We start from the raw sequence: 27,053 nt of genomic DNA, 5'->3' as shown, positions 1-27,053 counted from the left end.
CAAGACAACCAATCACCTACAGAATATATAAAGGGGCAGTGTCCAAAACCATCTATAGGAACAGTAAAGGATCACTAATCCCCAAAATGATGTCAGTATTTCCAGAACTGTAACAAAGCCCATGGTGTATTGATAAGGAACAGCTCAATTATTAGAGATCCTCCAAAAAAAAATAATATCATGCCCGTATCACGGTACAGAATTAGGAATGTAACAGCCGTATGTGGCAGGACGTAGTCATAAGAAAAAGGAAATACATCCCCAATTTATTAAATATTGCTAAAATGCACGACTTCCACTAATTCAGGGGCGGCACGGGCCGCAGGTGTTGGATTTATCTACTAATAAATGCAATGCCCACATTTATTTTTTATTTCAAGAACACTTGTGGGGTCCATGTTCTGAATAGACAGATGTGGGCTCCTGCACAATAAACTATTAATTTGTGAGTGATCAAGTCCAGGATTTAAATTGTCCAAGAACTCTATAAAAAAAAAATCATTAAGGGGAAATTTAGTTTTACAGTCTGAAATAAATAAACCTCCCCATGAGAATCCCTCCCTCCCTTGGAAAGCCCAGAAACGAAACAAAAAATATGTATAAATGAAATGGACTCCCTAAAAAGAATCCCCCCCACCCCACCCTTTTTGGTTTTCCCTAAATTATAGATAAAATTAATAATTAGAAACGGTGTGGTAGGTCTCAAAACAGGGGTAGTTGCACAGGCCTGGATTTGAAGGGCACATGGGGTAGTAAAACCGGGAATCGCTCCTCCTTCCGTGTTTACTGCACACCCGGCATCTCTTTTGGGGGTATCTTTGGTTCACAGAGGCAGGGACGGGGTGAAGGAAGTGGCGCTCAGTGAGCCTTTTGACATTCTCTGACTCGAAGGATTCTCTAGGTGCGGGGGAGTCAAACAGGAGGTGCTCTATAATTTTCTCCTGATACTGGAGGAAACTGAGCGTTCCCTGGGTCTTATAGAGCACATAGCTGTTGTAAGTGGCCATCTGGATAAGGTAGATCGCTACCTTTTTATACCAGGCCCTAGTTTTGCGCTTGACCAGGTACGGTTGTAGGACCTGGTCAGATAGATCGACTCCCCCCATGAACTTGTTATAGTCCACCACGCAGACCGGTTTCCTCTTATCAGAGGTAGCGCCCCTCTCTCTTACTGCCACTGTGGTGTCCTCGTGCACAGTGGAGAGCATGTACACGTCCTTTTTGTCACGCCATTTGACAGCGAGCAACTGGTCACTTGCAAATGAGTGACGCACCCCTTACTAGTCGCCTGGACACCAGTCGTTGAGGGAAGCCAACTATTTTTGCGCACCGTCCCACAGGCCCCTGTAATCGCAGCATGGAGGGACTTATACAGGGGGACACTGGTGTAGTAATTGTCGGTGTACACATGGTACCCTTTTTGTAGGAATGGCACCATGAGTTCCCAGACAATTTTCCCACTAATGCCAATATCCTCTGGGCATCCTGGGGGATTAAGGTGGCGGTCCCTGCCCTCATAAATGAAAAAGCCACAGGTGTAGCCCGTTGTGCTCTCGCACACCTTATAGAGTTTCACTCCGTATCGGGCTCTTTTGGAGGGGATGTATTGGCGAAACGATAGACAGCCCTTGAAGGACATAAGGGACTCATCTAACGCTAGTTTTTGGCCTGGGGTGTATAAATTGAAAAATGAGTCACTTAGGAGGGAGATAAGGGGTCTCAGTTTGTTGAGGCAATCATAGGCTGGGTCACTTCTTGGGGGGGGGGGGGATTTGTGTATTGTCAGAAAAATGCATGAAACGCATTAGAGTCTCATAGCGCGTTCGGGCCATAACGGCTGCAAATACAGGCGTGCTATGGATAGCGCTGGTAGCCCAATAGGAGCGGATAGAGTTTTTTTTTACTATGCCCATGTTTAGGGTAATTCCCCCAAAAAAAATTATTTCAGAAACTGTTGTGGGGATCCATCCTCTGGCATAGCAAGACCTGGGATTTTGGGTGCCAAATTGCCTGGCGTATAAATTCGTCTGCTGGACGATTAGTTCCAGGACCTGATCGCCTATAAACAAATGAAAAAAATTATAGGGACTAAAATTTGAGACATCTGCGTTGATGCCTGGAGTCACTGTAAATGGCAAAACTTGGGGGGAGAAAGCAATTGCAGGATCCCAAATTGCGGAAGGGACTGCAGTACTAGGCCCGTCTCCTGACGCTTCACCGGTGACCGCTGCGTCCACCACCATAGGGCTGGGGGGTCCAGTGGCAGAAGCAGAACTTGTGTCGCTTTCTGAGCCAAGTTCTGCTTCTGACGCAGTGTCCGTATCACTGCCGGAACCGCTAGAGCACAGCATGGCGTATGCTTGCTCTGCAGAGAACATTCTGCTGCTTCTGCGGTTCATGTTCACTACACTAATAACTTTTTTTTTATTTTTTTATTTTAGAAGACAAACCAAAAAAACGGGGGTGATTACGTGTAATCTGGGGTGATTACGGACAATATCGTAACACTGGAGAGTATGTGGTGTATTTTACAGTATAATACAGCACAAGATTTGTATAGTATTTCTCTCTCTCTCCTCTCACAGATCAACTACAGCGAGAAGAGGGAGGGAAAGAGCACAAATCCTGTGCTGTATTTTGAAAATATGAGACTATGGTCACTGTGATAGGTATATCACAGTGACCAATTATAACGGTCCCTGATCAGTTTCTATGTACAGGCAGAATAGCTGCCTTTCACTGACCGTGCATGCGTGCGCCATTTATTTATTTTTTCCCGGCAGTTGGGGGGTGGGGGGGGCACGATCGGGGGCCTAACAAGTAGTTTTTTTATCTCCTCTCACCAAACATTCATGGTGAGAAGAGATAAAAAGTTAGATTTATACTGCTACACTAATTGTAACGGCGATCGCCGGTATTCGTTGAATACCGCCGATCGCCGGTTTGGGGACCGCAAACGGTCCCCAGATTGTGCTCCAAGCCCTCAGCTACCTCTGGTAGCCGAGAGCCGGGAGCTATCCCTCTGCACGGCGCCGCAATCTTACTGAGATTGTGTGCGCAAGCGCAGGCGCCATTTTTTTTCTCTTCCCGGCAGCTGGGGGAGAAGAGAAGGGGGGCACGATCGTGGGCATCGGAGGCCCTTCAGGTTAGTTTTTTATCTCCTCTCACCAAACATTCATGGTGAGAGATAAAAATGTAGATTTTCCACCGCTGCACTCATTGTAACAGCGGTCGCCGGTATTCGTTGAATACCGGCGATCGCCGGTTTGGGGACCGCAAACAACGGTCCCCAGACTGTGCTCCAAGCCCTCAGCTACCTCCGGTAGCTATCTCTTCACCAGGCCGCAATTTTATTCTGATGCAGCGCCGTGAAAAGGCGTATGCATCAGAATAAAGCCCGTTAGTGGCCGCCGTGAAAAGGCGTATTGGCGGTCACTAACGGGTTAATGGTTTGCACCTTGTGGTGAACCCTCTGTATTTGCTCTCATGAAGTCTTCTCTTTATGGTAGACTTAGATACTGATACACATACTTCCAGGAGAGCGTTCTTCACTTGGGTAGATGTTGTGAAGGGGTTCTTCTTCACCATGGAAAGGATTCTGCGATCATCCACCACTGTTTTCTTCCGTGGACGTCCAGGCCTTTTGGAGTTCACGAGATCACCAGTGTGCTTTTTTTTTTCAAGAATGTACCAAACTGTTGATTCGGCCACTCCTAACATTTGTGCTCTCTTTCTGATGACTTCATTTTTTTTTTCAGCCTAATGGCAGGTTCACACACAAACTCAAATAAGTTTCAAAATACGGAGCGGTTTTCAAGGGAAAACAGCTCCTGATTTTCAGACTTTTTATGCCACTCGCGATTTTGGCAGCGTTTTTGGAGCGCTTTTCAATAGAGTCTATGAAAAACTGCTCCAAAAACGTCCCAAAGAGTGACCTGCACTTTTTTCGCGGTCGTTTTTTTTTACGCGGCCGTCAGAACAGAACGCCGTTTTTCCCTTTGTAATCAATGAACAGATGTTTGGAGACGTTCTGCCTCCGATTTTTTGGCCGTTTACAGCCCGAAAATAAGCCGTGTAAATATACCCTATTGATGGTCTGTTTCACTTGAATTGATAGCTCCTTTGCCCTCATGTTGTGGGTTCACAGCAACAGCTTCCAAATGCCACACCTGGAATCAACTCCAGACCTTTTACCTGCTTAATTGATGATGGATTAACAAGGGAATAGCTCATACAGCCCATTAAATAGCTTTTGAGATAATCGTCCAATTACCTTTGGTCCCTTGAAAAAGGGGCAGCTACATATTAAAGAGCTGTAATTCCTAAACACTTCCTCAAATTAGGATGTAAATACCCTTAAAGTAAAGAGGAGAGTCTGCACTTTAAGCCCATATTGATTAAATAGCTGTATATTCAACATGTTTTAGTAAACAGCTAAAATGCCAAAACTTGTGTCACGGTCCTAATAATTCTGGACCTAACTGTATATGAATGTAATGCTTTACAGAATGTAATAAATTAAAAGTTTTGATTTAAAAAAATGATGAATATTTGAAGGCCCCCGAGCAATCAGCTGTAATCTGTGGGAGAACCCGGCAACAAGCGTTCAGTTGTCCTACAGCACCACCACAGGGAAAATGAAGCATTACATAATGGGTCCTAAAAAGAAAGACACACTTTGTAGCCTCTAACCACCTGCAATTGACTCAGAATTCCTCAATAGGTTAAACTTTTTTTTTTTTCTTAACTCCTTTAACTGGTCAAGACCAGCCAGCAGTTCCAGACACTGTTTAGCCATTTTAAGTGCATAGTTAACCAGCTATATCTTTATTTGGGGAACCAGCGATGCGATTTTTGCGATCATTTTTTCGTGAACAAATCAGATTTCCTTTTTCATACACAATTTTATTTTTTTTAACATTTTTTTAGGCTTAGGGTATGTTTACACAGGTCGGATACGCTGCAGAAAAGTAGACAGCGTATTCGTCCTAGAACCCACAGGGAATGCCGTCTGAAAGACTGCACCAAATGGTGGTGCAGATTTTCGTCTGGAATTTCTGCTGCAGAATGCAAAGCCAAGAAAAAAAACAAATCAAAACTTACCTCATTAGTGTTGCCATCGCGACACATTCGAACTACCCACGTCTGGGGAGCCCGGCCTCCTGTGATGACACTGCAACCCATATGATCACTACAGCCTGTGATTGGCTGCAGCAGTCACATTTGATGAAACGTCATCCTCGGAGGCCAGCAGCACGGAGAACAGCCAGGGTAAAAAAGAGCTGTCAGTATGGCAATGCCAGGGAGGCAAGTATGGATTCTTTACATTAAAGAGGCTCTGTCACCACATTATTAGTGCCCTATCTCCTACATAAGGAGATCGGCGCTATAATGTAGGGGACAGCAGTGCTTTTTAGTTAAAAAAAACTATCTATTTTCACCACTTTATTAGCGATTTTAGCTTTATGCTAATGAGTTTCTCAATGGACAACTGGGCGTGTTTTACTATTGACCAAGTGGGCGTTGTACAGAGGAGTGTATGACGCTGACCAATCAGCATCATGCACTCCTCTCCATTCATTTACTCAGCACATAGGGATCCTTTTAGAACGCTATGCGCTGTCTTATACTAACATTAACAATACTGAAGGGTTTAGACAGTGAATAGACATTCCACGGGATGTCTATTCACAATCCCTGCACTTCGTTACTCTGTCTGTGGTAGTTACAGCAGAGCAAGCGCAATCTCGCAAGATTACGCTGTAAATTACAGGTTACAACGAGATTACGCTTGCTCTGTTGTAACTACCACAGAAATAGTAACTAAGTGCCGGGATTGTGAATAGACATCCCATGGAATGTCTATTCACTGTCTAAACACTTCAGTATCGTTAATGTGTTAGTATAAGACAGCACATACTGATCTAAAAGGATCCCTATGCGCTGACTAAATGAATGGAGAGAAGTGTATGACGGTGATTGGTCAGCGTCATACGCTCCCCTGTACAACGCCCACTTGGTCAATAGTAAAACACGCCCAGTTGGGCATTAAGAAAGTAATTAGCATAAAGCTAAAATCGCTAAGTGGTGAAAACAGGTCGGTTTTTTTTTTAAAATAAAAAGCACTGCTGTCACCTACATTATAGCGCTGATCTCCTTATGTAGGAGATAGGGCACTTATAATGTGGTGACAGAGCCTCTTTAAATTTAAAACGGAAAGCTTTTTTTTTTTTTACTTTTCCGGATCTGCGATTTTGCGGCAGAGTCGAAGCTTTAACGACGCAAAAATATCAACATTGGCCATTTGTTGCAGACTTACCTCCCCAAAGAATTCAATGGGGAAAACCCACAAAAAAAAAAAAAGAAGAAGTGCAACGATTCCGCAGCATAAATTGACATGTGGATGAGATTTGGTCAAACGTAAGCCACTTTACTGCTACTGTATTACCCTGCAGATTTATAGCGGAAAATCCAAGACTAATTTATCTCGTGGGCACATACCCCATGGGTTTGAAGAAAACAGAAAAAACTAAAATATGGTGTTTTTTTTTTTTTTTTTACTTTCTAGCTAATTTTTTGCAGTACTTTAGTTTAGATATTTTCTACTTTTCTTTTTTGTTATGGTTTGTCCCTCAAAAGGTCAGAAAAGACCCTTAGGGGACTTTATTATTTCACTTTTTTTTAACACTATATTTCTCCATTGTGACCGTAGTATTTCTTGGGCAATACCCTGCAGTACCTTAGCAACACTTCTGCAATTATAGACGGCTACGTATACACATCCGTAGCCATCCGAAATTTTGCATGCGCCCAAAGTCTTCTATGGGCGAGTCCATGCCGCTATTACGAACAGGAATAGGTCATGTTTTATATTTTGCAAATCTTTTCTAAGGCCTCGACACACATCCGTAAGCATACGGAAAGGTGTCCGTAGCCTACAGAAATAAATGGGTCCGCAGATTATCCGTAATTGGGAATCCATAATTACGGATGAAAACTATGGTTGTGTGCATGGGGCCTTATAGTGACTATTTTCACTTATAAAGGATATGCTGGATCTAGTTAGACCCTGCAGCAGCCTCCCATTAACGGCATCCCAGCCTCTATTCTATACACAGCAATCATTGAATGAAAACCACTTCGGTCTTCTCTTCAGGGTCCCTGGCAGTCTCTGATGGCTCAGGCAGCTAGCTTAAAGAGGCTCTGTCACCAGATTTTCAAACCCCTATCTCGTATTGCAGCAGATCGGCGCTGCAATGTGGATTACAGTAACGTTTTTATTTTTTGTTTTTTTAAACGAGCATTTTTGGCCAAGTTATGATCATTTTTATATTTATGCAAATGAGCTTTCTTAAGTACAACTGGGCGTGTTTAAAGTTAAGTCCAAGTGGGCGTGTATTGTGTGTACATATGGCCGTTTTTACTTGTTTTACTAGCTGGGCGGTGAATAGAAGTGTATGATGCTGACGAATCAGCATCATCCACTTCTCTTCGTTAACACCCAGCTTCTGGCAGTGCACAGACACACAGCGTGTTCTCGAGAGATCACGCTGTGACGTCACTTCTTGCCCCAGGTCCTGCATCGTGTCGGACGAGCGAGGACACATCGGCACCAGGCGACAGAGGCTACAGTTGATTCTGCAGCAGCATCAGCGTTTGCAGGTAAGTCGATGTAGCCTCTGTCGCCTGGTGCCGATGTGTCCTCGCTCGTCCGACACGATGCAGGACCTGGGGCAGGAAGTGACGTCACAGCGTGATCTCTCGAGAACACCCTGTGTGTCTGTGCACTGCCAGAAGCTGGGTGTTAACGAAGAGAAGTGGATGATGCCGATTCGTCAGCATCATACACTTCTATTCACAATGCCCAGCTAGTAAAACAAGTAAAAATGCCCAGATGTACACACACAATACACGCCCAATTGGACTTAAGAAAGGCTCATTTGCATAAATATAAAAATGCTCATAACTTGGCCAAAAATACTCGTTTTTGCAAAAAACAAAAAACTTTACTGTTATCTACATTGCAGCGCCGATCTGCTGCAATACGAGATAGGGGTTTGAAAATCTGGTGACAGAGCCTCTTTAAGCCTGTACCGAAGACGTACTGTGGAGCGGGCTTTAAGACGTACTGTGTATACAGCGGGCGGTTGTCTACCAGTTAAATCAATTCCCTAAAATACACTTTAAAACCGCTATAAATGTGAAACTTAAAAAGCAACTGCACTTTCACAGATCTTTTGGTAGGTCAGAGACACGTCAAAATTTAGAGATCAGTGGGGTCCGGGCACAGAGATCTCCCATCGTTCGCTGAAACGAAGGGGCAGAAGCACTTTGCACCTTCGGCTGTGATCGGCTTTCATCATTAGCTGAAGACGGGCTTCATAGTATGTATAAGAGAGTCCACCTTCAATTAATGAGAGCCAATCACAGCAGAAGGGGCTGAGCGCTTCTATCCAATCGTTTCAGTGAATGGTGGGGTCTCAGCACCTGGACCCCACCGATCAAACATTTGGACAGGTCTCTATTACCTAGCAAAAATTTTGTGAAAGCGCAGTTGCTCTTTAACGTTAAGGCCCTGTTCACACAGTTTTTTTTGCCGTGGTTTTTGCCACTCAAACCGCGGCAATAAAAATGGCCGAAATTGCCTTCCATTGATTTCAATGGGAGGTGGAGGCGTTTTTTTTACCGCAAGCAAAACAAAAAAAGGCTCACAGGAAAAAGCGACATGCCGCATGTTGTCGTTTTCCGCCTCAAAAATCCCATTGAAATCAATACGTCTGACTCATTTTTCTGTAAAAAACGCTCGCGGTTATTCCATCTTTCTTTTGGAGATAGCTAAAAATTTTAGATTTATGCTAATGAGTTGCTTAATGCCCAAGTGGGCATGTTTTTACTTTAGACCAAGTGGGCGCTGTACAGAGGAGTGTATGACGCTGACCAATCAGCGTCATGCACTCCTCTCCATTCATTTAGTCAGCGCATAGGGATCCTTTTAGATCGCTATGTGCTGTCTTAGGCCTGATTTACACGAGCGTGTGCATTTTGCATGCGCAAAAGGCACTTAACAGCTGCGTGTGTCAGTGTATGATGCGCGGCTGCGTGATCATTATGATACTCCGTTTGAATGTTTGTAAACAGAAAAGCACGTGGTGCTTTTCTGTTTACATTCAGAGTTTGACAGCTGTTGCGCGAACCACGCAGTTCGCACGGAAGTGCTTCCGTGCAGCATGCGTGGTTTTCACGAACCCATTGACTCCAATGGGTGCGTGATGCGCGAACAGCGCACAAAGATAGGACATGTGAGTTTTACGCAACGCACTCGCGCAAAATTCACGTACTGTCTGCACTGCCCCATAGACTAATATAGGTGCGTACGACACGGGTGAAAAGCACGCGTGTCGCACGGGCGTATATTACGCTTGTGTAAATGATGCCTTATAGTTACACATTAACGATACTGAAGTGTTTAGACAGCGAATAGACATTCCACGGGATGTATATTCTCAATCTCTGCACTTCGTTACTCTATCTGTGGTATTTGCAGCAGAGCAAGCGTAATCTCGCAAGATTACGCTGTAGATGACAGGTTACAACGAGATTACGCTTCCTCTGCTGTAACTACCACAAAAATAGTAACGAAGTGCAGAGATTGTGAATAGACATCCCGTGGAATGTCTATTCACTGTCTAAACACTTCAGTATCGTTAATGTGTTAGTATTAGACAGCACATAAGGATCTAGCAGGATCCCTATGCGCTGAGTAAATGAATGGAGAGGAGTGCATGACGCTGATTGGTCAGCATCATTCACTCCTCTGTACAACGCCCACTTGGTCTAAAGTAAAGCCACGCACACTTGGGCATTAAGCAACTCATTAGCATAAATCTAAAATCGCTAATAAAACATTTTTCAATAAAAAGCACTGCTGTCACCTACATTATAGCGCCGATCTCCTTATGTAGGAGATAGGGCACCTATAATGTGGTGACAGAGCCGCTTTAAAGAAAAACGGAGCTGATTTTTCAGTGTGAACATACCCCAAGAATGTGTCTATTTCTGCCCTTTTAAAGTATTCAAATCAGTATTAAGAAAGTTTCATAACCCTTTAGGCCTTTCACATGAATTTAAGGCAAAGTAGGTGAAATTTACAAATGTCATTTTTTATGTGGAAAATACATTTTATTAAATTTTTTCTGTAAAACAGAAGAAGATTTTACCAGAGAAACTCAACTCAATATTTATTGCCCAGATTCTGCCGTTTTTGGAAACATCTCACATGTGGCTCTAGTGCGCTAATGGACTGAAGCACCGGCCTCAGAAGCAAAGGAGCATCTTGAGAACTTTGAGGTTTCCTTTTCATTAGAATATATTTTAGGCACCATGTCAGGTTCGAAGAGGTCTTGTGGTGCCGCAACAGTGGAAACCCGCCAAAAGTAACCCCATTTGGCAAACTATACCCCTCAAGGAATATATCTAGGGGTATAGTGAGCATTTAGACCGCACAGGCTTTTTGCTGCATTTTGTGGAATTAGGCTGTGCAATTGAAAATCACATTTTTCCGATAAAAAGGTACAAATTTTTAATTTCTAAAAGGAATAAAAGGAGAAAAAAACAGCCCAATATTTGAAAAGAAATTTCTCCCAATTACGGCAATAACCCATATGTGGTCATAAAGTGCTGTTTGGACCCACGGCAGGGCTCAGAAAGGCAGGAGCACTATTTGGCATGTAGATTTTGCTGGATTGGTTTCTGGGAGCCATGTCGCATTTGCACTGCTTCTGAGGTACCAGTACAGGGGAAACCCCCTTAAAAGTGACCCCATTTTGGAGACTAGACCCCTTGAGGAATTCATTGTAGTTTTTATAGGGTGCATGCGACTTTGTGATCAGATTTTATTCAATTTTTTTTTTTTTTTTTTTTTTTTTTTTTTTTAAGAGGCGCGGTGACAAAAAAAAAAAAAAAAACAGCAATTCTAATATTGTTTTTTCTTTTTTCTTAGTGTTCACTATAAATGACATTCACTTTATTTTGCGGGGCGATACGATTACGGCAATACATTATGTTTATAGTTTTTTTTACGTCTGATGACGTTTGCACAATAAAATACTTGTTATAAAAAATCATTTACTTTTTGTGTTGCCATATACTAAGAGCCATAAGTTTTTTATTTTTCCATCAAGAAAGCCGTGTGAGGGCTTGTTTTTTTGCATAATGAACTGTAGTTTTGATCAGTACCATTTTAGGGTACATGCGACTTTTTGATATCTTTTTATTCACTTTTTTGGGAGGGGAAATGACAAAAAAAAAAAAGATGATTTTGGTATTGTTTATTATTTTCTTTTACGACGTTCACCGAGTGGGATAAATAACGAAATACTTTTGTAGTTCAGGCCCGTTACGAACGCGGCAATAAATATTACTGTTAAGTTTATTTTATTTTTTCGATAAGAGAAAAAGAGGGGATTTTTACTTTTATTACTTACTTAAAAACTTTTTTTATACAACTTTTTGCCCCACTAGGGTACTTGAGGGCCCTGATCGTAAATCTAATGAACTGCACTACACATGTATTAGAGCTGTCAGATACTCAATGACAGCAAGCATAGTGGGTCCTGACTTTGTCAGGACCCACTAGGCTTTCGTAGATGGCATTGCCAGAGGTCATTATTAGGCCTCCGGTAGCCATAGCAACCATCGGCGCCAGAGATAATGTTGCTGGACGTCGATAGTGTTTTAACCCCTAAGAAGTCGCGATCGCTATTAAATGCGACTTCTAAGGGGTTAATCAGCGGGGACCACTGCGATCTGTCCCTGCTGAAGGAGCTGCGGCCACTGCTGTACGAGACAGAAGTTGTCACAGCTCCTGTATGTGCCGGGAGTACATCCTTAGTACATGATCTAATAGTACGTCCAGGAGCGGGAAGAGGATAATGTGAGGCACATGGAGGTACTAAATTCAAAACTCCTCGTGCCTCACATTAATAAGTGAAAGAAAGCAGTTTTTTGGTCCCACTAGGGGAATTGAGGAATCCCTGGTGTCCGATCGCTCGGTGCCATGGATTCCGCTACTGGAGAAGCCGCTGGCGTCACTATCCGTATATGGATTCCGCTACTCCTGGAGCCGAATCCCCGGCCATAGCGCTGCCAACGCTGAGGCAGGGGATTCCACTTGTAGAGTTAACCCCTAACTTCACTGTCCACATTTGGACAGAGACATCAAGGGCTCCGTCTAGGTGCGGAATCCCCGGCAATATGGATTCTGCTCCTACAGGGAGTTACAGTGGTGTTATTTACAGAAAGGGGTGCCAATTACAGGGAGAGGGGGGCGGTGCGGATCCATACAGGGGAAATGGCGCCATCTGCAGGGGAACTGTGGCATTATATGGGCACTACCTACAGTGGGAACTGTGAGTCACTACCTACAGTGGGCACTGTGGCTGTGGGAAAAAAAAAACAACGAATAAATTTTATTTTATTTTTATTTATTTTTTTTTTTTAACGTCCATGAAAAATGGATGGCAAATGTTGGTGAAAAACGGTCAGACAGGGAAACGGATTCAAATTTTGAGACACATTGATGCAAGATAGCCATGAAAAACAGACCGTTGAGAGGGGAGAGGGGGAGAAAAAAATATAGAATAAAAAAATTCCCCTTTCCCATTTCTCCTCTAAAGTAATATAAAAAAATTGGTATCGCTACATCTGTAAAAGTCGTAACAGTTACAATATACCATTACTTAACTCGCACTGTGAACGCCGTAAAAAATAAAGAATTTAAAACGCCAAAAATCACTGTTTTTTGGTCACCTTCGTTTTTTTTAAAAAAAAAAAATCATAAAAAGTGATCAAAAAGTTGTATGTAAAAAGAAAAAAAAATGGTACCAATAAAAATTACAGCTCGTCCCGCAAAAAATAAGCCCCAACACCACTCAATTGACCAAAAAAATAAAAAAAAAGTGATGCCTCCCGGAAAGTGGTGAAACAAAACGTTTCGTTTTTTTAACAAATAGTTTTTGCTTTGTAAAAGGAGTCAAATATATGGGGAAAAAAAACGAAAAAAAATAACTAAATTTGGCATCACCGTAATCGTATTAAGTTGTTGTTTTTCCGCATGGTGAAAGCCGTAAAAATGAAACACAAAAAACAATGGAGGAATCGCAGCTTTTTAAAATTTCAGCCCGTAAATAATTTTATTTTCAGTTTCCCAGTGCATTTTATGGTACTTTAAATGGTGTCACTAGAAACTACAACTGTTCCCGCAAAAAATAAGCCCTCACACCACTCTACTGATAGAAAAATAAAAAAGTTATGGCTCTTGGAAAGCAAAGAAGGAAAAACTAAAATGTAAAAGCAAAAAATGGATCACTCCTATGACCACATGTGGGGTATTCCCGTACTTGGGAGAAATTGCTTTACAAATGTTGGGCGGCTTTTCCTCCTTTATCCTTTGTGAAAATTCAAAAAAAATAAAAAATTCAACATTTTTGTGGAAAAAATGTTGATATTCAATTTCATGGCCTAATTCTAATAAATTCTGTAAAAGACCTGTGGGGTCTATATGCTCACTATACCCCTAGATAGATTCCTTAAGGGGTATAGTTTACCAAATGGGGTCAGTTTTGGGGTGTTTCCACTGTTTTGGTACCTCAGGGGCTTTGCAAATGCAACATGACACCCAAAAACTATTCCAACTAAATTTGAGCTCCAAAAGTCAAATATTGTTCCTTCCCTTCTGAGTCCTGCCGTGGGTCCACACAGCAGTGTATTACCACATATGGAGTATTGCTGTAATCAGGAGAAATTGCTTTACAAATTTTGGGGTGCTTTTTCTCCTTTATTCATTGTAAAAATTAAATATTTCTATGTTTTTTTACAAAAAAGTAGATTTTAATTTTCACGGTGTAATTCCACTAAATTCTGCAAAAAAACTGTTGGGTCAAAATGCTGACTATACCCCTAGAAAAATTCCTTGGGGGGAATAGTCTCCAAAATAGGGTCACTTTTGGGGGGGTTTCCACTGTTTTGGTCCCTCCAGGGCGTTGCAAACACGACATGGCACCGAAAAGCAATCCAGCAAAATCTGTGTTCCAAAATCCAAATGGCGATCCCTCCCTTCTGAGCTCTGCCGTGGGTCCAAACAGCAGTTTAGTACCACATATGGGGTATTGCCGTAATCGGGAGAAGTAGCTTTACAAGTTTTGGGGTGCTTTTTATTATTTATTCCTTGCAAATATTATTTTTCCATTTTTTCAGAAAAAAAAAAAAAAGTAGATTTTCACTTTCACAGACAAACTCCAATAAATATAGCAAAAGACCTGTGGGGTCAAGATGCTAACTATACCCCTAGATAAATTCCTTGAGGGGTGCAGTTTCCAAAACCGTGTCACTTTTGGGGGATTTCCACTGTTTTGGAACCGCAAGATCTCTTCAAACCTGACATGGTGCCTAAAATATATTCAAAAAAAAAAAAAAGGAGGCCCCAAAATCCACTAGGTGCTCCTTTGCTTCTGAGGCCTCTGTTTCAGTCCATTAGCACACTAGGACCACATGTGGGATATTTCTAAAAACTGCAGAATCTGGGCAGTAATAATGAGTTGTGTTTCTCTGGTAAAACCTTCTGTGTTACAGAAAAAATGTATTACAAATGAATTTCAGCAAAAAAGATACAATTTGTAAATTTCCCCTCTACTTTGCTTTAATTCCTGTGAAACGCCTAAAGGGTTAAGAAACTTTCTTAATGCAGTTTTGAATACTTTGAGGGGTGCAGTTTTTAAAATAGACCCCCATAAATCACCCTATCTAGTACATCAGGCCCTCAAAGCCACTTCAGGACTGAACTGGTCCTGTAAAACCAGCTTTTTGAAATTTTCTTGAAAATGTGAGAAATTGCTGCTAAAGTTCTAAGCCTTGTAACATCCTAGAAAGATAAAATAATGTTCAAAAAACAATGCAAATATAAAGTAGACATATGAAATATGTGAAATAGTAATGCCACACAAAATAGTTACTATCTGTTTTACAAGCAGATACATTTAAAATTAGAAAAATCATAATTTTTGCAAATTTTCTTGAAATTTTGGTGTCTTTCCACAAATAAGCTATGAATTTATTGACCAAATTTTTCCACTAACAAAGTATAATATGTCACGAGAAAACAATCTCAGAATCGCTTGGATAGGCAAAAGCATTTCAGAGTTATTACCACATAAAATGACATGTCAGATTTTAAAATATGGGGCTGGTCCTGAAGGACAAAATGAGCTCGGTCCTGAAAGGATTAAAGAAGTGCATATCAGAAATGGAAAATTTGACCTGGAGACAGGGGTATCAATGACCCGTGGTCATGAAAGGGTTAGTGTACTGGCATATATCTATATAGTACACAGGCAGTTGTTAGGACATATCCAAGTATGCCCTAACAGGAAATATGTTCAGACAGCCCTGGGGTCCTTCAATCGACCCTGGGCTGTCTGACCATATATGGTATGTCCCTCAATGGTGTCACAGGGATTCCCTGTGACACAATCCAAGAGGCATCCCCCTTGAATGCTGCTTTCAAGGGAATAGCAGCAGAGATGAGAGGTTTCTCTGATCTCCGCAGTAGAGCAGGGCTGCGGCTGTGTAATACACCCATTGCCCTGCTCCTTACAACAAGTGTGCGTGCGCGGTCAGCATAAGATGATGCGGCCGGCACTGCACTAATGAGGGGCGGTGCGGCACTGAAGACAGGACATGGGGGTGTTTTGCAGTGCACCCACCATGTTCTTTGTCTTCAGTGCTCATTAGTGCAGCGGCAGTCGTGCGCACACTTGTTGTCAGGAACGGCGCAACGGCGGTATATTACAAAGTCGCAGCCCCGCTCCGACTACATTTATGTATTACAATAATAACCTGTGTGGCTGCACAGCTTAGTATCGAAAAACACAAATTAACGGTATTGCAACGTTTGAGGGTGCACGGCATCAAAATAGTATCAATATTTCGATGCATTGTGCAGCCCTACTTAGTACATTACAGGTAAATTTATAAAAAGGGTTATGCCTAGAGCAGGACCTGTGGGGCTTCGACATAGGGATGCAATCTCTGTGTTCTTGCAAATCTTGTGTCAAGCACCACCCCCTCCGGCCCTACACTAGCTAGAACACAGTGAATCAGATTTAATCAGAGTTCCTTTAGGTCTTCTTCACACACTAGCAATTTTGCTGGCAATTTAAACTTAATCAAAATGCTTCTAAAAACACTATTAAAGGTTATTAAAATGTAACATGCAATGTTTTATTTGGTATCATTTAGTTTATTTTTTTCTGCCGTTTAAGGGCTTGTCCACATGTAATGGATTCGCTGCAGAAACTAGCAGGATTTTTGCTGAGGAAAAACCACACCATTTCCTGCGTTTTTTACTGCAGAAAATAGTGCTGATTTTGCAGCGTTTTCTCAATTTCAGGAGATGGCGATATCTCCTCTGAAAAACGCAGCAATTCAGTTCACTTTCCACAGAAGGAAAAATACGCTCCGCAGGTAAATTTCTGGTCGGAAATTTTTCACAGTGTGTTGATGAGATATGTTAAATCTCACCCACTTTGCTGCTACTGTATTCTGCTGCGTATTTTTTATCCGCAATTCCGGATAGTAAATACGCAGCAATTTCGCCACGTGTGGACAAGCCGTAAGTCTTATAAAGAAGCCTATGGGAAAGTGCCTGAAAAACGCCATAACCAGAGATTGCTGTGTTTGGAAAAGAACATCACTAGCCACAAGATTGCCTCAAAAAACACCACAAACCAAAATGCGCTGCTCACGCATTACCGGACACAAGAGCCCGACACAGACCCCGGAAGTCCCATGGTTCCTATTGAGCACTTCGGGGGACTTTAGGTCCCCATTCTACTTATCGCTGGGGGTCTCTGCGGTCGGACCCAGTGTGATCACACATGTAGCCACCGACACTTACGGGTCGCATTTTCGTGGCGTGCTCACGTACAAAGTATGGGGGCACGGCTCGTAAAATCCGAAAAGTAGAACATGCTCCATAATTCCCAGCACGGTGTAAATCATAGACACATGCAGCGGCGATTCACAGTATAACTGCCTTCTCCCATTGAAGTGAATAGGAGAAGAAGGCTGCAATACCTGTGAATCGCCACTACGTGTGGACAATTCACAGTAAGCAAGTACAAATGAAGGGGAAGCAGCGCTCCCTCGAATGATGCACTGCGGCCTCTTCAAAACAGCTGATCGGCGGGGGTGCCGGGAATCGGACCCCGACATCACATATTGATGGCATAACTGGAGGATAGACCAACAACTTTTGGGGATTGGAGCACCCCTTTAAAAGTGTTTTCTGGTGAGATTTGTGACTTGTCAATTAGATAAACGTTATATTGATGGAGGTCAGGCAACTGCAATTCTTCACCATAAAAAAATAAAGGTGCTATACAGTTTCACAATTCGGGTGATTCAAGTCAAATGAATTAAAAGTCATTTTTATTTAAAGAGGCTCTGTCACCAGATTTTGCAACCCCTATCTGCTATTGCAGCAGATAGGCGCTGCAATGTAGATTACAGTAACGTTTTTATTTTTAAAAAACGAGCATTTTTGGCCAAGTTATGACCATTTTTGTAATTATGCAAATGAGGCTTGCAAAAGTCCAAGTGGGTGTGTTTAAAAGTAAAAGTCCAAGTGGGCGTGTATTAGGTGCGTACATCGGGGCGTTTTTAATACTTTTACTAGCTGGGCGCTGTGAAGAGAAGTAACATCCTCTTCAGAACGCCCAGCTTGTGACAGTGCAGATCTGTGACGTCACTCACAGGTCCTGCATCGTGACGGCCACATCGGCAGCAGAGGCTACAGTTGATTCTGCAGCAGCATCAGCGTTTGCAGGTAAGATCGACTTACCTGCAAACGCTGATGCTGCTGCAGAATCAACTGTAGCCTCTGGTGCCGATGTGGCCGTCACGATGCAGGACCTGTGAGTGACGTCACAGATCTGCACTGTCAGAAGCTGGGCGTTCTGAAGAGAAGAGGATGTTACTTCTCATCAGAGCGCCCAGCTAGTGAAAGTATTAAAAACGCCCCGATGTACGCACATAATACACGCCCACTTGGACTTTTACTTTTAAACACACCCACTTGGACTTTTGCAAGTCTCATTTGCATAACTACAAAAATGGTCATAACTTGGCCAAAAATGCTCGTTTTTTTAAAATAAAAACGTTACTGTAATCTACATTGCAGCGCCTATCTGCTGCAATAGCAGATAGGGGTTGCAAAATCTGGTGACAGAGCCTCTTTAAGAATGAAACTTGCAGCTTCTATTCATGAGATATTAAATGAAAGCCCCTCATTTTTGGGACAGGTGGAGTACCCCAGCTTCTGGAATCCCACGGACATGACTTTTCTGACATGTCATAACTGTCAATCATTAGGGGGGAAAAAAAATACCTTTCCTTGACATAAAAAAAAAACAAGCAAAAGTCAATTCGTGAACCCCTGTGCCCCTGTACGGAGTATTATCAGATCAATACAAGAGCGGTTTGGAATATGCCGAATTCTGTAAAATAGGCAGAGCCCCAATCACCTGGACTCGCTATATAAAGTATGATATAGGGTTAATTGCAGCTATTGTGTAATAGTCTTATATCACTACAGCAATAATTATGGGCTGATGGACAGAAATATAGTTACATTCTGATTACGACTCTGATAGTACAACACACCGTTGTTATGCAGCAGACAGGACTGATGATGATGATGATACTCACCGGGTGAATGCGGCGCTGCTCACAGACGTACAGAGACTTCCCCGTTGCCCCTGTCTGAATCCACCGTCTCTTCAACCCTTTCCTCTTCCTTCCGGGTGTGACCTCGCCGTACAGTTGTTGCCACCGCCGCCCCCTTCCACCAACCAGCGGTGCGTGAGAGAGGAACAGAACAGAGAAACACCGAGGCGGAGATTGCAGGAAGGCGGTGGTGCAATTTGGGGACTATTTTGTGAATTTGCAATAAAGTTTTATTAAAATTAAGGGAAAAAAATGGGAAGATGCTTTCGGAAGTACGCAAGAGCGTCTGCAGCCAGTGATTGATGGTCGCCAACGGCCTAGGCCACGCCCACTCCCCAATTGCTGTTTGTGGCAGATTTCATTTCAAATAAAGCTGCGTTGCTGAGGCGGACATATTTGATGAGGGAAAACCCCCACCGTTATTGTGCGGTTTTTATGAAATAAGGTCTAATTATGTATGCAACACTTTGAGTGGAGATCGAGTCGTGTACATATTGTTTCTGACTTTACGCAGCATCCACCTGAGTTCTAGAATGTCCGTCTCTTGTAGAGCGCGGTTATATTGCCTTCAGCAAAATGGCGCCGGTAGGAACCTTAGGGCGGGGATTATCTAGCGTCACCTCTAGGGTATTTCAATGTTCTCTGCAGCTTGGATGCAAATTACGTCACGAAATTCCTAGCGTCGTTCCTTACCTCCTCCAGGCCTTCGTTTTACGTCATTTCATGACCATGTGATTCCCTCTACCTTCCCTCCCGCGCTGGAGTGTTGTGGACTCAGTTACGCCGTAGATGAATCATGAGTCACTAGTTACTGTGACCAGATGGCGCATATAATTGTTATCTTCGTAGGTTCTCTAATGAAACATACAGTAATAGGGTGTTTACAGTTGAGCCGTCTCCAGGCTTTTCTTTTGTCCTTTATAATTAATGTTCATATTACGCAGTTCTTACTATGTGGACATTATTCATATACTACTGACAACAATAAGGGTATGTTCACACGGCAGCGTCCGTAACGGCTGAAGTTACGGGGATGTTTTCAGGAGGAAACATCCCCGTAATTTCAGCCGTAACCGCATGTGCAGGCGCTTGAACGCCACGTCCATTACGGACGTAATTGGCGCTGCTTTTCATTGGAGTCAATGAATAACGGCTCCAATTACGCCCCAAGAAGTGACAGGTCACTTCTTTGACGCGGGCGTCTATTTACGCACCGTCATTTGACAGCGGCGCGTAAATATACGCCTCGTGTGAACAGACAAGCGTCAGCTCATTGCTTTCAATGGGCAGATGTTTGTCAACGCTATTGAGGCGCATTTTTCGGACGTAATTCGGGGCAAAAAAGCCCGAATTACGTCCGTAATTTGTGTGTGTGAACATGCCCTAAGGCTGGATTCACACTAGCGTGTTCTGTCCGTAGAGGACGGAACGTATTTCGGCCACAAGTCCCGGACCGAAAACACCTCAGGAAGCCGCGCTCCTAGCATCATAGTTATGTACGACGCTAGGAGTCCCTGCCTCTCCGTGGAACTACTGTCCCATACTGAAAACATGATTACAGTACGGCACAGTTGTCCAGCAGCGAGGCAGGGACTCCTAGCTTCGTACATAACTATGATGCTAGGAGCCCGGCTCCCTGCATTGTGTTCGGTCCGGGACTTGCGGCCGAAATACGTTCCATCCATTACGGACCGAACACGCTCGTGTGAATCCAGCCTAAAGCTCTGTTCACATCTGTGTCGGTAGAAATGTCAGACACAATAGCTTAGCATGCTGCACTATTAACGGACCAAAACCCAATGTTACCTATCAGGCTGGGTTCACACGACCTATTTTCAGGCGTAAACGATGAGTATTATGCCTCGTTTTACGCCTGAAAATAGGGCTACGTTACGTCGGCAAACATCTGCCCATTCATTTGAATGGGTTTGCCGACGTATTGTGCAGACGACCTGTAATTTACGAGTCGTCGTTTGACAGCTGTCAAACGACGACGCGTAAATGGACTGCCTCGGCAAAGAAGTGCAGGGCACTTCTTTGCCACGTAATTTGAGCTGTTCTTCATTGAACTCAATGAAGCACAGCTCAAGATTTACGAGCGTCTCAGACGGCTCGCAAAATGCGAGGAGGAGCATTTACGTGTGAAACGAGGCAGCTGTTAACAGTCTGTCTTTTCACACGTAAATGCCTCTCATCGTGTGAACATACCCTTAAAGTCAATAGGTTGCATCGGGTGCCGTTGGTGTCCAACATGTGATGAATCGGGCGCTTTCGGTATTTTCGTGTTCTGCTCCTATGACAGAGAAAAACAAAGGGAAAGATCAAACACAGATGTGAATGAAATAATACTCATTCTCGTCCTAACCTCTAGATTGACACAAGATGTATTAACACTGCAACGGTGTCTAAGCGGTGCACCAGTCTGTTCCTCGGTGCAGCATGCGCTCTATTCATCAAGAGCGGCCCTGCCATGTTGATGAGTATGGCAAAGGGTTTTCCCATAATCAATATTTATCACCTATTTACAGAATAGATATCTGAGGATAGGCCATCAATATCAGATTGGTGGCGGTCCGAATTCCCGACACCCCCGCCAATCAGCTGATTGATGGGGCCGCAGTGCAGCCTTTTCCCAGTTTACAGGCACAGCGCCATACACATCTATAGCGGCTGTGCCCAGGATTGCAGTTCCGGTCTCATTTAAGTGAATGGGATTGAGCTGCAACTGCTACGAATGTGTACGGTGCCTTGCCTGGTAAACACTGAAGAGGCTGCTGTGACGAACGCCATGGCCCCTTCAGTCTACTGATTGGCGGGGATGTCGGGAGTCGGACCCCCACCGATCTGATATTGATGGCCTATCTTAACCACCATCAATATAAAATGCCTGGGGAACCCCTTTAATATATTTTTATAGTGGTCGGAGCTCGGTTTTTCTGATACTAAGCACCAAGTTCACTGCATAGAGATTGGGGGAATTTATTAACTTTTCTAAAAAGTGGGCAAAAGGAGCTGGGCCACCCGCGGTATGACAAATGTACCATAATTTAGTCCGGACGCTGGCGTAAATTATGGTGCAAATCTATGGCAGCTTGTGGCTGGAGTAGACTAAACTTTCTTGCGCACGGAGGGAGCCTCTTAGAAAATTAGGTGCATTTTACTCCAACTTTCTTTATATTAAGACTAACATATGAAACGCCAGTCTTAACCCCTTCAAGACACAGCCTGTTTTGGCCTTCAGGACACAGCCAATTTTTTCAAATCTGACATGTTTCACTTTATGTGGTAATAACTCCGGAATGCTTTTACCTATCCAAGCGATTCTGAGATTGTTTTCTCGTGACACATTGGACTTTATGTTACTGGCAAAATTTGCTCGATACATTAAGTATTTAATTGTGAAAAACACCAAAATGTAGCGAAAAATTGCAAAAATTTGCATTTTTCTAAATTTATATGTATCAGCTTGTAAGACAGATGGTAATACCACACAAAATTGTTGCTAATTAACATCACCCATATGTCTACTTTAGATTGGCATCGTTTTTTGAACATCCTTTTATTTTTCTATGACATCACAAGGCTTAGAACTTTAGCAGCAATTTCTCACATTTTCAAGAAAATTTCAAAAGGCTATTTTTACAGGGGCCAGTTCAGATGTGAAGTGGATTTTAGGGCCTTATATATTAGAAACCCTCGATAAGTCACCCCATTAGAAAAACTTCACCCCTCAAAGTATTCAAAACAGCATTTAGAAAGTTTCTTAACCCTTTAGATGTTTCACAGGAATTAAGGCAAAGTAGATGTGAAATGTTCAAATTTCTTTTTTTTTTTGCAGAAATTCATTTTTCATCTATTTTTTTTGTAACACAGAAAGTTTTACCAGAGAAACACAACTCAATATCTATTGCCCAGATTCTGCAGTTTTTAGAAATACCCCACATGTGGCCCTAGTGCGGTAATGGACTGAAGCACCGGCCTCAGAAGCAAAGGAGCACCTAGAGGATTTTGGGGCCTCCTTTTTATTAGAAAATATTTTAGGCACCATGTCAGGTCTGAAAGGCTCTTGCGGCACCAAAACAGTGGAAATCCCCCAAAAGTGACACCATTTTGGAAACTATACCCCTTGAGGAAATTATCTAGGGGTATAGTAAGCATTTTGACCCCGCAGGTTTTTTGCAGAAATTATTGGAAGTAGGCCGTGAAAATGAAAATCTACATTCTTTCAAAGAAAATGTAGGTTTAGCTAATTTTTTCTAATTTCCACAAGGACTAAAAGGAGAAAATGCACCACTACTTTTGTAAAGCAATTTCTCCCGAGTAAAACAATACCCCGCATGTGGTCATAAACGGCTTTTTGGACACACGGCGGAGCTTAGAAGGGAAAGAGCGCCATTTGGCTTTTGGAGCTCAAATTTAGCAGGAATGGTTTGCGGAGACCACGTCGCATTTGCAAAGCCCCTAAGGGACCAGTGAAAACACCAAAAAAGTGACTCCATTTAGGAAACTACACCCCTTGAAGAATCTATCTAGGGGTGTAGTGAGCATTTTGAACCCACAGGGGTTTCATAGATTTTATTAGAATTGGGCAGTGAAGATAAAAAAAATCATTTTTTTCCAATAAGACGTAGCTTTAGCTCAACATTTTTCATTTTCTCAACAAATAAAGGAATAAAAGAACCCCAACATTTGTAAAGCAACTTCTCTGGAGTACGGCAATACCCCATTTGTGGTTATAAACTGCTGTTTGGGCACACGGCAAGGATCAGAAGAGAAGGAGTGCCATTTGGCTTTTGGAGCACAGATTTTGCTGGATTGGTTTCTTGACACCATGTCACTTTTGCAAAGCTCCTAAGGTACCAGTACGCCCCAAAAGTGACTCGATTCACGAAACTACACCCCTTGAGGAATCCATCTAGGGGTGTAGTGAGCATTTTGACCCCACAGGTGTTTCATAGATTTTATTAGAATTGGGCAGTGAAAATAAAAAAAATCCTTTTTCTTCAATAAGACGTAGTTTTAGCTGAAAATGTTTCATATTCTCAACAAATAAATGTAAAAGAGCACCCCAACACTTGTAAAGCAACTTTTCCTGTGTATGACAATACCACATATGTGGTCATAAACTGCTGTTTAGGCACAGAGTAGGGCACAGAAGGGAAGGAGCGCCATTTGGCTTTTGGAGTACAGATTTTGCTGGATTGGTTTCTGGGCGCTATGTCGCATTTGCAAAGTCCCTGTGGGACCAAAACAGTGGATCCCCCCCAGAAGTGACCCCATTTTGGAAACTACACCCCTCAAGGTATTCACCTAGGGGTGTAGTGAGCATATTAACCCCACAGGTGATTGGCAGAAATTGGTGTGCACGTGATATTGCAGAGTGAAAATGGTTTTTCAATAGATATGCCAATATGTGGCGCCCAGCTTGTGCCACTGGAGACACACACCCCAAAAATTGTTAAAAGGGTTCTCCCGGGTATGGCGATGCCATATATGTGGAAGTAAACTGCTGTTTGGGCACACTGTAGGGTTCAGAAGGGAGGTAGATCCATTTGGCTTTTGGAGCGTGGATTTTGCTTGTAGTAGTTTTGTTTGGAGTCTTACTGGTGTTTCCGTTTATAATGTGGGGGCACATGTAAGGCGGGCGGAGTATATAAGGGGCATAGTCAGGTGGTATAGTGGGGTAAAAAAAAACAATAAAATAATCCATAGATGTGTGTTATGCTGTGACACAATCCTTTCTGCACAGGCCGGTGTCACACTAATAAATGGTCTTTACTTATTCCCCTTTTGGTCCACACTCCGCACCTTTGAAGTTTGGGGAATTTTGCTGGGAAAGTGTTGTCCTGGTATAATACGGGCACCATCGCTTCCAGCAGATATGTTTGGGCCCTACCCTTCCGATCCCTAATTTTAGGGGCCTTGATAATTCGCCACTTGAAACAGAAGAAATGTTCCCCTCGGGCCAGCACAACTGCATATTTTTATTTCCTGGCTTATTGGTGCCTTGACTAATTTTATTTTTTCATAGACGTAGTGGTATGAGGGCTGTTTTTTTTCTGTGACGAGCTGTAGTTTTTATTGGTACCATTTTGGGGTACACGCGACTTTTTGATCACTTGTTATCCTTTTTTTTTGGGAGGCAAGGTGACCAAAAAACAGCAATTCTGGCATATTTTTTTAGTTCTTTTTATACAGCGTTCGCCACGTGTTATAAATTACATGTTACCTTTATTCTGCGGGTCAGTCCGATTCCGGTGATACCTAATTTATAGCACTTTTTATGTTTTACAACTTTTTGCACAATAAAATAACTTTTGTAAAGAGAATGGATTTTTTCTGTCGCCAAGTTGTGAGAGCTATAACGGTTTTACATTTTTCGTCGACGGAGCTGTATGAGGGCTTGTTTTTAGCGAGACGAGTTATAGTTTTTATAGGTACCATTTTTAGGTACATGCGACTTTTTGATCACTTTTTATTTCAATTTTCGGAAGACAAAGTGAGCCAGCTTCATCTCCATGACGTACAGTTACGTCGAGATGCGGGAACAGTCCATCTCCCATGACGTAACTGTACGTGATTTTGCGGGAAGGGGTTAATAAATTTCTCCCCATAGAGTTAAATGATAAATGATAAATTTATGTCTGCCTGCAATCACCACTAAGGCCCTATTAACACGACAGGGATTCTCGGCTGTCACACAGCTGCAGTAGGGACAATAGACCCCAAATGGGCTATTCAAATGGCCGATTTTGGAGGATGGAAAAAAATGTGGCAAAAAATTGACAAATTAAATTCATCCGTTTTTAAAACGCACAGGGAAAAAACTGATGCAAAATGGGTCAAAATCGGTCGTTAAAAACGGAAACACGGCCCAGAATGGAATGGGAACGGATGCAAAACGGTCGAGAAAAAATGACCAAAACTGACATTTTTATCCGCCGACACTCGGACCCTGTGTTGTGAATAGAGCCTAAGTTATGTGTATGGCCAGCTTTAGTCTTAAGTAGCCCTATTCACACCAAAGGGACAGTGACGTTAGGGACTTTCCCAAGGCCTGCTTCACACAGCCGTGTCCGGCCCATGAGATATAGACTGTATGTCTCGTTAATCGGCGCTCCAGGACCGGCCGCTTATCGGCCGGTGTAAAAGGGCCTTTAGGCTTTATTCAGATGAACGGGAAAAACGTCCGTGCAACGCGCGTGATTCGCACGCGCATTGCACGGACCTATATGTGTCTATGGGGCCGTGCAGACATGTCCGTGATTTTTCATCAGCGTGAGTCCGCTGAAAAAAAGTCACGACATGTCCGTTCTTTCGGCGTTTTGCACGCATCACGCACCCATTGAAGTCAATGGGTGCGTGAAAACCACGCATGCCGCACGGAAGCACTTCCGTGCGAACTGCGTGATTCGCGCAAGAGCTGTCAAAAGGATGAATGTAAACAGAAAAGCACCACGTGCTTTTCTGTTTACAAACATCGAAACGGAGTGTCTTTGAGATGAGCGAACCCGGACAACCGAACCGAACTTCACCGCGTTCGGCCGAACTCGTTTTGGCCGAACCCGGCAAAAAAATTTCCGCTTCGCGACGTCAGGAGATAGTCACTGTCCATGGTGCTGAAAGAGTTAAACTGTTTCAACACCCTGGACAGTGACTACCGATCACAATATACATGAACGTGTAAAAAAAAAAGAAGTTCTGACTTACCGATAACTGCCTGCTTCTTCCTCTAGTCTGACCTCCGGGGATGACAATTCAGTCCAAGTGACAGCTCCAGCCAATCACAGGCCAAGCACAGGCTGCAGCGGTCACATGGACTGCGGCATCATCCAGGGAGGTGGGGCCAGATGTCAAGAGTGGCGTGTCACCAAGGACGCGTCACCAAGGCAACAGCCGGGAGGGAAGTTCTCGATAAGTACGAACATTTTCTTTTTTTTTTAACAGGTTTCTCGATATTGTGATCGGCATTCACTGTCGAGGGTGCTGAAAGAGTTAACTGCTCCGTCTGGCCAGGCTGTGATAGGCTCTCCCACTCCTAAGCCTGCCATCCTGAGTGGTGGAAGATGGACTCAGTCTCACAGGCATAGAAGCAGGTGCAGACTGATTACCTATGAGCGTAGACACAGAAGCTGAGCCTGGCAGATCCTTAACAGGCACTCTCCTGGCACTCTTAATCGTAGGGACAATCTGCTGACACTATTAACCCCTATGCGCACGAGTTAGTAAGTATATGTCGTTGCGGGAGGTTACTTCCTGCACGAGGATGTATA

At 43.1% G+C, this 27,053-nt stretch overlaps 1 protein-coding gene across 1 annotated transcript in view; it reads right to left on the bottom strand.

Annotated features, from left to right (window-relative positions):
* The window catches only part of KBTBD2 (kelch repeat and BTB domain containing 2), a 47,208-nt gene extending 28,058 nt beyond the window's left edge, over positions 1-19,150 (bottom strand). The window contains exon 1 of the mRNA XM_075826950.1: positions 18,763-19,150. The gene's annotated coding sequence lies outside the window, so the exon portion shown is untranslated. The remainder of the gene's footprint in view (positions 1-18,762) is intronic.
* Positions 19,151-27,053: the final 7,903 nt, after the last annotated feature.

Source organism: Rhinoderma darwinii, chromosome 5, assembly GCF_050947455.1.
Source record: "Rhinoderma darwinii isolate aRhiDar2 chromosome 5, aRhiDar2.hap1, whole genome shotgun sequence".
Classification (NCBI taxonomy): Eukaryota; Metazoa; Chordata; class Amphibia; order Anura; family Rhinodermatidae; genus Rhinoderma; species Rhinoderma darwinii.
The sequence above is the reverse complement of the archived record's forward strand: the minus strand, read 5'-3'. Positions and strand labels throughout refer to the sequence as shown.